The 9,833-nt window shown below is 39.8% G+C and overlaps 1 long non-coding RNA gene across 1 annotated transcript; it reads left to right on the plus strand.

Moving 5' to 3' along the window:
- Window positions 1-3,578: 3,578 nt before the first annotated feature.
- Window positions 3,579-8,505, plus strand: LOC138848465 (uncharacterized). Its single transcript, XR_011386272.1, has 2 exons — window positions 3,579-4,436; window positions 6,073-8,505. It is a non-coding gene; the product is annotated as an uncharacterized lncRNA (long non-coding RNA).
- The last annotated feature ends 1,328 nt before the right edge of the window (window positions 8,506-9,833 follow it).

Consider the following 9,833-nt stretch of genomic DNA (forward strand, 5'->3'; position numbering starts at 1 on the left):
GGTTCCCAACTTTGACCTGACCCAGCCCAGCCATTGTGGACATTTGGGGAGTGAGCCATCAGATGGGAGCTCTGTCTCTGTCTCTTTTTCTCTCTCTCTCTCTCAAATAAAATAAAATTAAAAATAGCTTTATTGAGATATATTTCATAAGTTATAAATTTCACATTTTTAAATATTTATTTATTTATCTGAAAGTCAGAGTTACACAGAGAGGAGAGGCAGAGAGAGAGAGAGAGATGTCTTCCATCCGATGGTTGACTCCCCAGATGGCCACAATGGCCGGAGCTGTGCTGATCCGAAGCCAGGAGCCAGGAGCTTCTTCCTGGTCTCCCACATGGGTGCAGGGGCCCAAGCACTTGGGCCATATTCTACTGCTATCCCAGGCCATAGCAGAGAGTGGATGGGAAGAGGGGCAGCTGGGACCAGAACCAGCACCCATATGTCGGCGCTTCAGGCCAGGGCATTAACCTGCTGTGCCACAGCGCCGGCCCCAAATTTCACATTTTCAAAGCACATAGTTCAATGATTTTTTAGTATATCACGATATACTACATAAGTATTTACTGTATATATCACAGTATATTTGCATTGCAACCATTATCAACATCTAATTTTAGAATTTTATCAACTTCAAAGAAACACTGTAGTCACTAACAGATACTCCCTGTTTCACCTAATCTCCTCACTTCTTGACAATCTCTAATCTACTTTTTGTCTCTAAAGATTTGTGTATTTTGAACATTATATATAAATGGAGTCATACATTCTGTTGAAAGAAAATTGAGTTCTAATTGATTAAGTCTGAAAGTGTATTAGTCAGTGTTCTCCAGAGAAATAGAACTCACAGAACACAAAATGCATACCTACATGAGAGTAATGGAAATGGAGAAGTCCCGTGAGTGGTGATCTGCAAGAAAAAGAACTGGGAAATCTGGTGATGTAATTCCAGCCCTAGTATGAAGGCCTGAGAAGCAAGGGAGCCGATGGTATGAATTTAAGTCCAAAGGCAAGAGAAGACTGATGGCCCACCTCAGCCAGACAGTAAGGGAAGGAATCCTTGATTTGTCCGCATTTTACTCTGCTAAGATTCTCAGCATATTGAGGAATGACCACTCACAACGTGGGAAATGCCTGTTTTACTGAGCTCAGTACTTCAAATGATAATCTCTTTAGAAACGCCCTTACAGACACAATTATAAATACATTTAATCTGGGAACCCTTTGGCCCAGTCAAGTTGAGGCATAAAATTAACAATTTCAGGAAGACAGATTTTGAAGATTAGCACCATCTGAAAGGAACACATATTGTGTGATATTTCCTTTCTTCAAAGGAGTGAAATTTCTATGTTTTTAGAATTTAGGGTCTTAGTGTGAAGATGTCAAATCAGATTAAAGAATGAGATATGAAAAGACTCAAATACTTAGAATTTGAAAAAGATAGCTATTTCAGTTTGAGGAAGTTTCTTTGTGAAGAAGAGACATAAAATGTTTGCGGAAGAAATTAAATACAATGAGTATTTTCCTTTGAGGAATGTTACAGTTTGGGTTAGTTCTGTGAAAAATGAAATAGCAGCCAGGAAATTCCACACTGCTAATCTAAGAGTCATGTTTCAGGTGAGGAAATAAATCACTGTCTTTGAAACTGAAAAGAGAAACACCAAAAGGCTGCAAAGGATCATAATATTTTTCTACAATTTAAAAAGCTAAGTTTGAATAAGAGAGTTAGAACATAGCATTTGCTATTTTCAAGGAATAAAAGATATTTTGTCCCCAAAAACTTTCTCTTTAGAGCTATTACTAAGAATTTCAAATCAGACGTTGGTTCCAGGAAAAGTGAGAGAAGCAGATATCTTTCATTCTAATTATATCTCTGTGTCAACACATGGCGATTGAAATATACACTGAAGTTAAACGTTTGACAGTACTTAAGACCATGTTTGAAGGGTCGTTTGCAAACAATATTAGTGTAGTTGAGCTATAGGATCCCGGATGTACAATTTAGGAATGGAATGGAAATGAACTGTGATCTGATTAGGTATCCAAATCATCCTGGTCAGGTGAAAGAAGAAACTCAGTTACAGGGAAAAGAGTGCCAATATGGTCTTAAGCAAAATTTCTCCATGTCTGGTTTGATCTCATGCCTATGAGAGGTGAAGCCTGGAGTTGTCCTAAATCTTATTTAACTAGGATGCCCATAGGGGAAGCTAGACCCCACACAGGGAATGGGAGGTAGACTCTTAGATTTTTAGGGTGCTGTAGAAACAAACCAAAAGATAGTGCATGATACACATCAAACAAATGGCAGAAATTGAGGAATTTCACTCACACAGTACCCTTGAAAGAAACAGTAGGCTGTATAAACCTTCCGTGTCCTCAAAGTGTGAAGCAAGCTTTCAATACTAGTGGTGAGGTAAGAGGTAAGCCTTTGCTTCCCTCTAACACTACCCTCTTTTGAAAATAACTGTAGGATACAGAAACCAAGGTTAGCAGGTGAAGGACATAACTGGTGGGAAAAAAAGGAGATGCCAGAAAGGTGTCCATAGCTGTTTTGCTTTCAGCAGACTATACCTAAAAATATGGGAAATTAATGTAAAAATTAACGTGGGGCTTTAATTGTTTTATAGAATTAAGTAATGCCACTTTTAATTGAAATCATGGTTAGAATTTTAAGTTGCCCGTGGGACTTGTAATTACAAGTTTGATTCAAAAGTTAGGAGATTTTCTGTTTTTCATTGTAGTAAGTGGGTGATTGGAAATTCTAGCAAAACATATGCACTTTAATTATATTGAAATGTATTTAGCAGACATTTCCTTTAAAAAAAAAGACATTTATTTATTTGTGATTCAGAGTTATGGAGAGAGAGAAGGAGAGACAGAGAGATGACCCATCTGCTCCCCAAATGGCCTCAATAGCCAGTGATGGGCCAGGCTGAAGTCAGGTGCTGGGAACTCCATCCAGCTCTCCCACAGGTGCAGCCTGGACCCAAACACTTGGGGTACCTTATGCTGCTTTCCCAAGCACGTAGGCAGGGAGCTGGATGGAAAGTGGAGCGGCAGGATGTGAACCCATAATCTGGGGTCTTTTCCAAGAACTCTTTGTCTATGCTGATGTCTTGTAGGCTTTCCCCGATGTTCTCTAATAATTTGATGGTATTGGGTTGTAGATTTAGGTCTTTGATCCATTTTGAGTGGATTTTTGTTTAAGGTGTAAGGTAGGGGTCTTGTTTTGTACTTCTGTATGTGGAGATCTAGTTTTTCCAACACCATTTGTTGAAGAGACTGTCCTTGCTCCAGGGATTGATTTTAGATCTGTTGTCAAAGATAAGTTGACTGTAGATGCATGGATTGATTTCTGGAATTTCTATTCTCTTCCATTGATCTACACATCTGTTTTTGTGCCAGTACCAGGCTGTTTTATTATAGTTACCCTGCAGTATATGTGTTGAAATCTGATATTGTGATGCCTCTAGCTTTGTTTTTGTTGTATAAGATTTTTTTAGCTATTCGGGGTCTCCTCTGTTTCCATATGAATTTTAGCATAATTTTTCCTATCTGAGAAGAATATCATTGGTATTTTGATTGGGATCACATTGAATCTGTAAATTGCTTTTGGTAGTATGGACATTTTGATGATGCTGATTCTTGCAATCCATGAATCTAATTTTTTAATGTCTTCTACTCCTTTCTTTAATGTATTGTAATTTTCATCATAGAGATCTTTGACATTCTTGTGTCATCCACTTTATTTTGCACATAATTTTGCAGAGTGGAAACTCTGGAAGGTCCAGGCTGAGTGTTTCATTTCTGATGAATTTGGTGGTCACTGGGGCACACCTCAGAGATGGCTTCTTCATTCATATGTTTGGTGCCTTGGTGCTATTTGTCCTTTCTTCATATAGCATCTTCAGGGCCTTTGAATATAGCCTGAGCTTCAAAATACAATAGTTTTGTTAGGTAGGAAGTCAGATATGAGCTTATGTGTGTGTGTGACAAAGGCCTAAAGAGAAGACATCTATGTCCAGCATATGCATCTGCATCTCAAAGTCATCCCGATAATGTTTCAGGGTCAGCCCAGTATTCGCATCCTACCCTGCCCCCTCCTACCCGATAACCTGCCAGGTGGGGGTCCCCGACCCTTCTGCCTGACAGTCTTCCACAATATTGTATCTGCATTTCAAATACCCTGCTCCAGACCTGCTCCAGATCCTGGGTTAGGACCAGCTAGGCTTCCTCCTGTCTGATACCTTCAGGGGAAAACTCAGGAGCTTCTTAATATTTACATCCATAAAATCCTTTGTTTCAGGAGGAGATGTGTGAAGACAAAGACCCATCTCCTTAAAAACCCCTGGCCTCAACGGGACAGCGCACTCAGCCCTCTGCCTCTCTGCTGAGTCACCCGCCTGGCCTGCTCAGGTGTAATCTCTCCACTCAACCAGGTAACCTTGCTCTTCCCCAGTCTGAGCGACTGGGTACTCTCTCTCAGGTTCTGTCTGGAGAGGTGCCCATCTGTTCTTACGGATTTCCCTTCCCTAATAAACCTTGCTATTTTACCTTCCACTACTCTCTGTCTCACGCCTGAATTCTTTCTTGCACGAAGACAAGAACCCTGCCATTCATGGGTAACAGTTTCAAGATAGTAGCTCAGGGCTCCATTAAACCAAGGTAGAATCTACTTGTCTTCCTACAATGTGAACTTGGAACTGGAGTCACCCACCCTATTGTTGAAAGCAATCACAGCCCAGTTTAGATTCAAGGGGACTGGAACTGGGGGAATAGATTCCATCTGTCTATGGAAGTAGAGTCAAAGCTTGTTTAGTTGTTTTTACCCTCCACACTATGATTCTTTATCATTCCAGCTTTCAGAGCCTTCTGAGAATCTGATGTAGGTAAGGAAATGCATTCTTACTGCAGTTGTATGCAGTTTTTGTGAAAACACTTTGAAGAATTAGGTATCTAAAATAAAGTTGCTTAATGGATGGATTCAGAGAAATAGTATCCTAATCATTACTTTGATATCAGATGCATTGTTCTTTTACTAAACTCTGTCTTCTTGGCCCTTTTCTCAAAAAACTCTTGATTTTCTTCTCTCCTAACCTTAACCTTCTTTTCCTTTTCCCTTGAGCTCTGTCTTTGAAAGGATCTTGGTTGTAGTTCAGCAGTTATAATTTCACAAGGTTCATTTCTCTCAGGGTAGTAATAAACCTATGAAGTATGGCTGGGTCAATATTTCTCCAAATGAGTTCTTTTGTCCATAATTTATACCTAGCAGCAGACATTCTGTGAATTGAAAGACAGAAAGGAAATAATCTCCTGGGACAATATTTTAATAGCCAGATGTCATTGCCACTAACCAACTTTTAGGCTGTGCACAAGGATAACCTTGCCAACTGATTTCCTACTCCTACACAAACTATCTACCTGGATTTTGTGTCTTACCAGTAACTGCAAAAAAAGGTTGTTTCTCAATTTATTTCTGTAAACATATGATTGCTGCATCCTGCAGGAATTGAAATTAGGCATCCCAGCTTTGGGAATTTTTTTCAGAAACAATAAAAGGCTTCTTTGGCTTTGGCTTTTTATGAGGATGCTTTGCATCCTGCTCACATGCCTTGTAATGTAATCTCAAGACACAGCTGTTGTTTCAGAGAGTTCATTCATGTCAGCAGCAATTAAAAAGTCCTTTATTTTCCAAACATGCTTCCCCAGCTCGCCTTGAAGAGCTTTGCAAACAATGATTCCAGCAGCTTGGGGAAAGGGCTCTTTATTGTGTGTGGCAGAAAGGGTGAACCACGTTCATTTTCAGTCTTGTTTCATGATTTAGAGCAGATACACCTGTGCATCTTCTTGACAATGAAGTTTTAAATGTAGAAAATCCTCAGTCATCACTTTGTCTTGTTGAGACTCGACCTCTTGTAGTAATGAGTTACAGCATGCTTGCTAGATGTGATGATAAATCAAACCACTCTTTTGGTAGCACTGCTGCCCTAGTTTTGTTTTCAGTTCACACACCAAGATAGATGCATGCATCCTTGGGACTTGAGCCTCAAAAGCCTGTTGGTGCCTCTCTTTCAGGTCAAGTGTGACTACAGCATCTCAAGCTCCTGAGTACACTTTGTGAATCAGGATATGGGTGCCTGGAGAATGAAGCCTTGAAGGAGGGACATATGAAATGATTCCAGTGCATCCAAAAGGCAGGTTCATTCCTCATCAGCCTTGTTATCCTCTCTCAAGATATTATGAATTTATTCCTCCTAGAGGATTAGATAAAGTTTGCCTAGCATTATCTTATCTAACTTTTTTCCACCGGAGAGTGGTGCCTCATATGTATTAAGACAAATACCTGCTATGAACATTTACAAATATTAGTTTCGTTAATGCATCTAAGTCTTTCATATGGCTATATGTATACTATTTCTCATTTTAATTGTGTGTATGTATGTGTGTGTAGTATGAGTGGGAGTAACTAGAAAGTGACTTAAATTATAAGTACTTTCTGTTTTTGTTCAGTTTCTCACCTTTTTCTAATTTGGGAGAGAAGAATGGGGTGAAGGTAAAGATAGGGAGCTAAGGAATGAATTTATAGTAGTCTAAAAGCCAGGTCATTGCACAGCAAGGAGGAAATGTTTCTCTCTCACCCTTTAAGCAATCAAAGTGAGCCACTGACATTTCAAACGAAATATTAGTTTACCTACTTGACAGTGATTTTTATATATTAACGAATATAAAAGAACAGTATAGACTCCATGAAGCTGAAACAGGACAAAAATATTTCCAACTGAAGTTTCATCAGTCATTGAGTCTATGAAGCCTGACTACCTTAAGATAAAGAATAATTTTGTATGTGTCACAGTAGATATCTTGCAAGCTAGTTGGGGGGCATATATCTGAGGAGCATACATCTGTTACACCCACGAGGGTGACATGGGCTCAACATTTACTCAGCTGGAAAACTGCTCCTAGCGGCAGCAGGGAACATCTAAGATACTTTGTAAAGGGAAACTTGAGCAATATAAGGGGGGTAACAACATGATCTATATGTAATACAACACATTTTCCCTATTTTGCCTTTTTGAAAGTGAAGATCAAGGTAATCCTAGTTCATGGAGTTAGATTTGATCTTTTTTTAAAATTTTTTTGACAAGCAGAGTGGACAGTGTGAGAGAGAGACAGAGAGAAAGGTCTTCCTTTTTCTGTTGGTTCACCTCCCAATGGCTGCTGCAGCTGGTACGCTGCAGCTGGCGCACCATGCTGATCCGAAGCCAGGAGCCAGGTACTTCCTCCTGGTCTCCCATGTGGGTGCAGGGCCCAAGGACCTGGGCCATCCTCCATTGCACTCCTGGACCACAGCAGAGAGCTGGACTGGAAGAGGAGCAACTGGGACATAATCTGGCGCCCCAACCGGGACCGGGACTAGAACCCTGTGTGCCAGTGCTGCAGGCAGAGGATTAGCCTATTGAGCCACGGCGCCGGCCTTAGATTTGATCTTAAATCAGGTAGTTGAAATCTTGCTTTGTGTAAAAGAAGGAAGCAGCAGCAGGAGCAACAGAGAGATTAACTAATTGGTTTGGTTGCAGTCTGCTTGATAACAAAACCAAAATCTGAACCCGGGTCTCTTGATTAAACCAATCCTGAATATCAAGTTAGAAAACTTGATAGACTTGTACATGCTAGTTTTTTTTTTTTAATTTCTCTGTTGAGATATATTTTATGTTCTATAAAATTTACTCATTTGTACAGATCACTGATTTTTGAAAGTATTCACAGATTTGTGCAAACTTGACCATATGTTAGAAGAGTCCAGCACTACAAAAAGGAAAATCTGTGCCTATTAGCAGACACTTCCTATTCACCCCAATTATCTGCTATACCCCCCAGTAGTTGGCAAGCACTGATTTACTTTCTGTCTTATGGACTTGCCTATTGTGGAATACAGAACATGATTAATATATGGACATTTGTTTTTTTTTTTTTTAAGATTTATTTTATTTATTTGAGAAGTAGAGTGTCAGACAGTGAGAGGGAGAGACAAAGAAAGGTCTTCTTTCTGTTGGTGCATGCCCCAAATGGCTGCAATGGCCAGAGCTGAGCCCATCCAAAGCCAGGAGCCAGGTGCTTCTTCCCAGTCTCCCCCATAGGCACAGGGGCCCAAGGACTTGGGCCATCTTCCACTGCCCTCCCAGGCCACAGCAGAAAGCTGGACTGAAAGAGGAGCAGCCAGGACTAGAACCGGTGCCCATATGGGATGCTGGCACCACAGGTGGAGGATTAACCTACTGCGTCACAGCACTGGCCCCAATATGAGGACATTTCTAACTGGCTTCCTTCACTTGGCATAATGATTGAGAGTTCACGCGTGTTGTAGCATGTATCAGTACTTGATTCTTTTTTATTGCCAAAATGATAGGCCATTGTAAGACATTAACAACTTTGTTTGTTCATCAGTTGATGGGCATTTAAGTTGTGTTCACTTTTTGGCTTTTATGAATAAAGCTGTGATGAACAGCGTGTACAAGTTTTTATGTGCATATTTATTTTAATTTCTCATGAATATATAGTTGGGAGTGAAATTGTTGGACTGTAATGTAACTCTAGGTTTAATATTTTGAGGAACTGTTAAATTCTTTTCTAGTAGTTTGTTTTAAAAAAAAATAAAATCATTATACTAACAGCTCCCATGATATAGGGCAACTTTTATTTGATTTAAAAAGTATAGGGGGACAGTGCTGTGGTACAGTAGGTTAATTCTCTGCCTGTGGTGCCAGTATCCCATATGGGCGCTGGTTCTAGTCCTGGCTGTTCCTCTTCCAATCCAGCTCTCTGCTTATAGCTTGGAAAAGCAACAGAAGATGGCTAAAGCATTTGGGCCCCTGCACCCACATGGGAGACCCAGAAGAAGCTCCTGGCTTCAGATTGGCCCAGCTGTAGGCATTGCAGCCATTTGGGGAGTGAACCAGAAGATGGAAGACCTTTCTGTCTCTCCCTCTCACTGTTTATAACTCTACCTCTCAAATAAATAAATAAATAAAAATCTTTAAATGGTATATAACTAGGGGTCTGCCACCTGTGAAGTGTGCACCCTCTGTGGGAGGCAGTTCATGTCCTGGCTTCTTTTATGATCCAACACCTGTGCTGATGGCCTGGGAAAAGCAACAGCAGATGGCCCAAGTGTTTGGGCCCCTACTACTCACCGTGGGACTGCACAAAGCTCCTGGCTCCTGGCTTTGGCCTGGCCCAGTCCTGGATATTGCAGCCATCTGGGGAAGTTAGCTAGTGGATGAAAGATCTCTGTCTCTCCCTCTCTCTCTATTAACTCTGATTTTCCAAATAAATAAATAAATAAATACTTTAAAAAAATATATAACTACATATATGTATAATTCATAGTCTATTTAAAGTTAAAATTATGATGATGCAGAAAAAATTTTCATAGTTAAAAATGAAACTATGAAAAGAAAAAATCACATTTCTTACACTGTGGATAATTTAAATGCCCGGTTTCCTATTAAACCAGCTAACATATAACAAGCTTTTGATTGTTAATGCAAAAAATTTGGCTAAGTTAATGTGAAAGTGCCCTTTCATTTTGTGTTTCTAGACTTGAAAAATGGCAAAAATTTTTTGAAGATGGTGTTAAAATATTTTTTAAAAAATCAGCAAGAGAGAAGAATGGAGCGATTAAAGGAAAGGGTTGTTTTTCCTGCTACATCTTTGAATAAAGGTTTGAAGGTAGTTGTAGGCCTATGTGTAAAAAAAAAATACAAACAAACAAAAAATCCATTATTAGGTTTTCATCTATTTTTCTAATAAGGCATTTCCAGCCACTTTTCTCTAAC

This window comes from Oryctolagus cuniculus, chromosome 2 (assembly GCF_964237555.1).
Source record: "Oryctolagus cuniculus chromosome 2, mOryCun1.1, whole genome shotgun sequence".
NCBI lineage: Eukaryota > Metazoa > Chordata > Mammalia > Lagomorpha > Leporidae > Oryctolagus > Oryctolagus cuniculus.